The sequence below is a fragment of the Adiantum capillus-veneris genome, chromosome 30 (assembly GCF_014529385.1).
Source record: "Adiantum capillus-veneris isolate H3 chromosome 30, ASM1452938v2, whole genome shotgun sequence".
Classification (NCBI taxonomy): Eukaryota; Viridiplantae; Streptophyta; class Polypodiopsida; order Polypodiales; family Pteridaceae; genus Adiantum; species Adiantum capillus-veneris.
The window spans coordinates 21,507,811-21,516,117 of NC_140960.1; positions in this window are offsets into that span (position 1 = coordinate 21,507,811).

Below are 8,307 nucleotides of genomic sequence, written 5' to 3' on the forward strand. Positions count from 1 at the left end.
CGCTGCATGAAGCCATTAGGCTGTTGAGGTTGTTTGAGGTGAGGGTGAATGCACCATGGTTGGGTTGCTCCAATCTAGAGATAGCCCTTGACAACTGGAGGGAGCAAAGCAATCGGCTCCGACTTCATTGAGGTTATCAATAGCCATGAAATGCTATTTGTGACACTATGGTGGGGTGTAGCTTGAGCCACCTTAGGGCTGTGGAGCCCAATCAGAGGACGTGGCCACTTTACTGATTTTTTTTGCTTGTTCTATTGATCTAAGAGCGAGACGCCCAAAGGCCCACAATGCCACCATCGTATGTAGAAGAACACCAAGTCTGCCTTTTCAATTGGCTCTTCGCACCAACTTCTCCCCGAAGGAATCGACCAAGCTAGACCATGAAGAGTTTGCATGCATGCTGAGCAATTTGTGCATGGATGCCTTTGTGAAAATGACACAAAGGTTCCTCTTTCCATGTAATTAATTTTTGAGTGTGATTGAGTCGCACATGTTTAAAACAGTGATGGGGTTGGAGTGGCTTTGAAAAAAAGAAGATACATTTTTTAATAGTAGCGATCATTTTGATCCTAAAAGAAGGCACCTCACAATATTCTATTTGGGCTTTTGGGAAGTACCGAGACAGAAGGCTGAGAAGGTATTCGTGATGAATGGCTTTGGTGGGAATAAGAATTGGCATGAAATGTGGCATGGAACACAGAGTCTGGAGCAAAGCTAGCACCGACTCTCCATCTCTACATCCAGCATGCCCTTGTCCTCCTTCTCCTTGCCCCATCTCAACGATGGAAATATAATCAATAGCTCCTTTTATTGCCAAACCCAGAGCTAAACCCTGCAACAATGCAATCACCTACGCATGGGAGAATCCAAACTTGTGCAATGAGCTCCCCCTCACATTCTATGTACACTACCAATCATCAGCTAGAAACTATATTGGTGTCAAACCCTAGCTCTTCAATTCTGTTAGTCATCAGCAAGAAACAACTATGGCGCCAAATCCCTCCTCCTTGCCAACATTGATATACATCACTCAACGGCTCCACATTAATTAGCAAGAAAAGCTATACTATTAGATGCAACTACAAACGAGGATCACAATAACAATGTAAGAAGCCTTGATGGCTAGTTCTGAATGGAGTGCCTTAAGGCGTTGGAATTGGTAGAGATGGAGATAATAGGCAATGGCATATTGCAAGCTCAACTATACAGTACATGCTACAACTAGTTTAGTTCCAAAACCTTAGAACCACCTTGAGCCATGCCAGTTGCACCTTTTGAGCCTTCATCATCATTTCCTCCTTTTTTGTTGCCCATCTTACCTATTGCATACCTTTGTCAGTAGCTCCCCTTCCATTATCTCCAGCATCCACTCCTCGGCTTGTCTTGGGTATATTAGGTGCATGGCAACCCCCATCTCCGATCGTGTTGAATGTGTTCAAACATTTTTTATGTTGTAGCGCTACACAACACTGTCATGTTGTGTACCTTCTGCCCTACTTGACGTGCTTCTCAATGTGTAGTGCCCATCCAAAATTTCCATTGCCTTACAAGCTATCATGGTTGCGGCTCAGCTCATGGCTCCCCTTTATCACTTCATTTTTACCACTACCTCGTCAATTCCAAATGCAACTACGTGCTACCCAATGTGCAGATGTTTGATGGTGCCCTCACATGCCACACCACCATGGCCTTGCTCCCGTCTTCCTTGTCACTTCTGAAATGGTGCACAAAAAATTTGCTTTCTTGTCGGCTATAACGTCAATAGAGCCCAATCTTGTCACATGTGATAGGATTCAAGAGAGCAAGGATGCCACATCACCTGGATAATTAAATCTTGGTTAATTTTACTTTTGGTATTGATAGCCGTTTTTTAGGCTCTTTGTAATTGCCACAGTGAGTTACCTCACCCTACCAAAATCACCCAAACACTGTGGCTATCCCTACCATTTCACTGTACATAGGCGTGCGTGAGTCACGGGACTTTTCCCATATCTTCTTAAAAACCCTCAGCTAGCTAGTCACTGGGCTAGGTGAGCCAAAAAAAATAAAAATAATAAAAAAATAAAAGTATATTATGGCCTCTTTGTGTGTAAATATTTCATTGTATATATGGCCTAAATATAGGGATTTTTTATAATTATTTTGGTATTTTATTTAAATATTTCTACTTAGGTGTGTGTTTTATTAAACCTATGTACACCTTCTTTCATCCTCTTACACCATAATTATATATTTATTTTTTTTTACCAATATGTACATACTCTAACCTCATATTTTTCCTTTATACAAATCACTCCTACATTTTCACCCTCACCCTCGTGAAAACAAAAAATTGATTTCTACTCATTGGTTACTTTTATTATATTATTTACTTGCATACCTTTTCCTCTTTCACCCAAAATAATTCAAGGAGGGACCATATCATATGATTCCAATATCTTTCCATATCCATAACTCCTCCATATTTTTATTATTATTTTTACTCATTATTCTAACACCATGTGCTCATTGAGCTAAAGTCCATGAATAGTCCATACACTAGTCCCACCATGTATATATTTCTTTATTCACCAATAATCCTCCTCCATGCATGTGTCAAGGGCAACTTGGATGCTTTGTATTATGATATGACAAAGGAGGGGCTCACTCTTGGATGCATTGTACAAATTCAACAAAGGAGGGGTCCACTAAAAGACTTTTGCAAGCATAAAAACAGGCTTTTTGGTGAGAATTTTGGCACCTATCTCCACTCCGAATTTGGAGCAGTGGTCAAAAGAGAAAATGTAGCCCACGCTCTGAATAATCACCTCAAATGTTTTCATGATTTTTGGAGCCACCAGCGGTGAGCTATGATTTTTTGAGTGGACCCCAGTCTGCCCACTTTTTTCACAAGTAGCCCATAGTCTTCTCTCACCTCTTTCCACACTTCTACACACACACACACACACACACATTTCTCTCAATCCCTCACTCAAACCTGCACCTTCAATGGTTTCTCTCACCTTCTTCACCATCAACCTCCCCACTTACTCCCATAGCTCTCATATGAGCTCTCCATGTACATACACCATCTCTATGCCTCTCTCTATTATCTCCAAAGTACAATTCCATCTTACTCCTTATATATATACATAAATTCAGCATGTGTGCCATGCTTAACCTCTGCAAATCAAAAGATCTCATCAACGGAATTACCATTTTCATCACGATGATCAACCTTGGCAGCGGTGGCGTAAAGAAGAGAAGACGAAGAAGAAGATCGATGGTCATTTAAGAACCTACACAAGTAAGTCCAAAACTTCTTCAAGCTTCACCATCACAAGGATTTGTTCACTTCATTCAACCATCTTACTCCAACCATCCCACCCATTCTACCCATTGTAAATATATCATTAACTTTCTAGTGATTACTAACACTAACCACTAACATACTAACACAAAATAGCCATTGACCTAACCATAAAAGACACCTCACCTCAAGACATGTGTATAGTAACTCTCTCTCTCTCTCTCTCTCCCTCTCCTTACTTACTTTCACCTTATCTACCATCAATAATGCTCTCTTTTGAGCCCACACCCATGACTCAAGCAGACAAAGAAGGCCCACAATGTTTTGATATTCAAAAAAATCATAATCTTGATTTGTTAGCTTGTAAATTAGGATTTCCAATAATCCTAATGAGGGGTCTCCAACCTATAAATAGGCCCCTCTCCTTCTTGCAAAACAACCTCCAATATCTCACATAGCACCCCAACACTCTATGCGTGAGGAGAGACTTAGGTGTAGCAACCACTTGTGAGCTTCACTCTTGGTGTGAGAGAAGCCTTCAAGCTACACATTGCAAGTGAGAGAGCGTTGAGTTCCACAAATCTCAAAACCACTATTGTATATGCTCCTTCATCATCAATAAATTGAGGTTTGGTGCATCAAAGGCGTGATTCGACGTTCAAATCTTCGTCCTTCTATTTGTGCAATACGGTTTGGTGAATTCAAGGTGACTTGTGTATTTTGAGTTTTTATCGGTTGATCTTGATTTTAGGAAGTGTTTTAGTGTGTTTTTCATTGCCAATTTTGTGTCCATTGTAAGAGGGTATTGTGGTGAGAGGTCTCCCACACCCTAAGACAGTGTGTGTGTGTGTTTTGGCAATGTTTAGCAATCACTAAGCATTGAGTGAGTTTTGTACAAGTTCTACGATAGCATCATAACGAACCATCTCCATTTGCAAGTCACAAATAAGGTATTACGCAAGATCCTTTTCTCTCTCTCTCTTCCCTTTGCTCTAGCTCTCTCTGGTCCATTTTGTGTGTGTCTTGGTGTGAGGTTGCTTGTGTGTGTTGTGTGGTGCATCTTCTTGGTTGTGCCAAAATCTCTCTTGCGTCCTAGTTCGCATACCATAACTAGGTGGTGCCCCTATCTTGTTTGGGTTTGGCTGTGGGTTTGTTGTTGTGTTGTGCTTGTGGTTGCCCCAGGCCCAATTGAGCAGCACGGGAGCCTTGAGGGGTGTTTGGAGGTCGCCTCTCTTGTTGCCCGCCCCGGACCATGGCTAATGAAAATGCGAGCTTTGCAGGATTGGGAAAGTGGGAAATTAATTTGCAGGAATGACAATCATAAGAAGGTTGTCTTTGACATGAAGGAGCAACGCCAAGAGGAGCTCCATGAAGAATCATCTCAAAGTGAGACGGAAGAAGGTTGGACCGATAGCACTTCAGAAGAAGAAAGTAGCGGCAGCATTACTGAAGAGGAGTCTTCCATCGAAGTCATGGGGGTAAGGTTTAAGCCAAGCAACCAAGAGACCTCTTGTCAAGGCTTGGAGGAGGTAGGTCCTCAAGAGAACGAAGGTGAATATCAAGATGAAGGGATGCTGGAAGGTATGCTATCAACAACACTTACAAAGGATGAAAGAGAGGAGTTCAAATGTGTGCTAAGGAAGTTTCCTAGGCTTTTTGCTAAAGACTACACCGATGTGCGTGGAGTAGATGCTGTTCAACACAAAATTGAGTTGAAGCCAGAGGCCACACCTAAGGCTCAGAAGCTACGAAGGCTAGGAGTCATCAAGGAGCAGGCTTTACTCAAGGAGGTAAGAAAGCTTCTAGCAGCAGGGTTCATTTATCCAGTGGAGAATTCAGAGTGGGTCTCTCCTGTTGTTGTCACTCCTAAGAAGAACGGAAAGTGGAGGGTGTGTGTGGATTACCGTCCACTCAATGAGGCAACAAAAAGAGATCACTTTCCCCTCCCATTTCAGGATGAGATACTAAATGAAGTAGCTGGTCATGAGAAGTACACTGTGTGTGATGGCTACTCAGGCTACTTTCAAATAGGTATCGCATTGGAAGATCAATTGAAAAAAACCTTTATCACTCCTTGGGGTTGTTATGCTTTTAGAGTCATGCCATTTGGTCTGACAAATGCTCCTGCAACATTCCAACGTTTCATGAACATGGTGTTTCAAGCATTCTTTGGAAAGTCAATTAGGGTGTTCATTGATGATTTTTGCATTTATAGCTCAGAATCATTGCATCTACAAAGGGTAGAAGAAGGTTTAAAGAAGCTCTACGACATGGGAGGTCAACTCAACCCCGACAAGTGCCACATAGGTGAGGATGAAGTGATCTTGCTCGGTCACAAGGTTTCCTATAAAGGCATTGAGGTGGATCCTTCAAAGGCAAAGGCTCTTATTGAGCTCCCATCACCGAAGAGTCTTAAGGAGGTCATCTCTTTCATTCAGAAGGTGAAGTATATGTCACGCTTCATTCACTTAGCCTCGGAGTTGCTTCATCCTTTGCAAAAGTTGACACAACAAGTAGAATTTGCATGGTCTGATGAGCTTGAAGAGTATTTTTGTAACATTAAAGTCATTTTGTCAGAGCTACCAACACTCATGCCTCCTTGTTGGGAGTACACATTCTTTGTTAGCTCTAGTGTTGGAAGGGAAACAATTGGTGCTGTGTTGCTACAACAAGATCCCCACAGTACAAGGATGCGACCCATCTACTTTGCTAGTAGGGTCATGAATGCTTTGGAGAGAGACTACACAGAAGCAGAACTCATGATGCTTTCTCTCATGTTTGCGGTGAGAAAGTTTAGATCCTACCTACTACCAAAACCTTTTGTAATTCTCACTGCAGAAAATTTGTTCCCTTGGGTGTCATCTCAAATGAATCTTAGTACTAGGATCTCAAAGTGGATTATGGAGTTGCAAGAGTTCCAATACTCTTTCAAGGTAGAAGATAGTGTGCGTGCACAATTGGCAGGGATTCTCACTTATAGGGTACATGAGAAGGAAATTAAGGTGCCTCAAGTAAAGACCCTACCATTGCCACCACCAAAAAGTATTCCCAATGCTTTTACCTTGTTCTTTGATGGAGCTTTTCGACGAGCCACAGGAAAAGCAGGGGGAGGGCTAGTGTTGCTCAACCCAAGTGGAGAGGTGGTCATGAAAGAGAAGTTCAATCTACCAAGTTCAGCTAGCAACAATGAAGCAGAATATGACACTCTACTTCAAGGTTTGAAGATGTGCATTGGCCAAGGGATACAACGCCTCATGGTAAAGGGAGATGCACTTCTCATTGTTAAACAGATTTTAGGCATTTGGGCATGCAAGAATGAGAGCTTACGGACAAAAGTTCATGCCATTCGTAGATTGTTTAATCAATTTGAAGAAGTGCAACTATATCATATTCCTAGGAAACAGAATGAAGATGCTGATTTACTTGCACAACAAGCCGTTGCATGTGTAAAGAAAGAAGTGCAGGTCATCATGGTGGCGGCTGCTGTGAAGCAACCGAGGTACCAGGGATTGGAGTCATTGGCTCCCATCATTGGCTACATTTTGGAGGGTGAGTTTCCACCAGACTTCACAAAAGCTCAGAAGAGGAGACTCATGAAGAAGGCAAGCGTATATCTCTTCCTAGAAGGCTCCCTCTATCAAAAAGGGAAGGATCAAGTATGCAGAAGAGTACCAACTATTGAGGAAATTCCAGCCATTCTAAAAGGTTTGCATGAAGAGGCATGTGGTGGTCATTTTGCCCAAGAATCAACTGTGAAGAAGATTTTGCTTGCGGGGTATGTTTGGCCAAGCTTGCATGTGGATGTTCAACATTGGTGTAAAAGCTATCACAATTGTCAGATAAATGGAAATAGAAGGTTGGTGCATGGCCCGAGGCAAATAGTGCTTGCAAATGGACCCTTTGAAAAGTGGGGCATTGATGCTATGGGTCCTCTGCCTAGGACAAAAAATGGTAAACTCTACATTCTAGTGGCTGTAGACTATATGACTAGGTGGGTGGAAGCTCAAAGTGTGGCAAGAGTGAATGAGAGGACAGTTAGCAAGTTTGTGTACACTCACATTTGTTGCAGATTTGGCACACCTTTGGAGATTGTTTCTGATAATGGTCCAGGGTTTAGGAAGGGCTTGCTCACAGAAGTTTGTGAAGAGCTTCACATTCTACATCGTCATAGCACACCATACTACCCACAGTCAAATGGTTTGGTGGAGAAGGCTAATGGTGTCATTGCAGGAATCATTAGAAAGATGGTGCAAAACAAGACAAAATTATGGTATGACTTCTTGGATGGTGCCTTGTGGGCATATCGAACCACATATAGGGAAGCCACGGAGTTCACACCATTTCACTTGGTCTATGGTCAAGAGGCTTTGCAGCCTATCGAGCTCAACATTCCAACAATGCGACTTCATGGCAAAGGAGCACAAGATGATCAAGAGGTATGGATGGATCGACTTCTTACGTTAGTGGAGCTTGAGTGGAAAAGAGAAGCAGCATACGAGTGCTACAAGAGGAAAGCCACACAAGCGAAAGAAACGCACGACAAGAAACTGAAGGACAAAGGCATCAAGGAAGGAGAGCTTGTGCTAAGGTATGACAATCGACTTGACAATCGTTTTGATGCCAAGTTTGAAACTAGATGGCAAGGGCCATACATAGTCAAGAAGGCTTTCAATTCTAGTTACTATCAGCTTATGGACTTGAATGGTAAAGAGCACTCCAGGAAGGTAAACGGGTATCGCTTGAAGCCCTATTTGAGTCGCCTTCTACCAAAGGATCTATCAAAGATCTGTCCAAAGGCCGCTGTCTCATGTAAGTATTGTAACATGAAGCATGAGTGTAACTCCAGCCAAAATTTTGAGGGGCCAAACAATGAAGATCTCGTCAAGGACTCTGAAGCACTCTCTTTGGAAAAGATGCTCTATGATGGTACATGAATATACCATCATCCAGGGGGAGGGCTAATGATAGCCGTTTTTTAGGCTCTTTGTAATTGCCACAGTGAGTTACCTCACCCTACC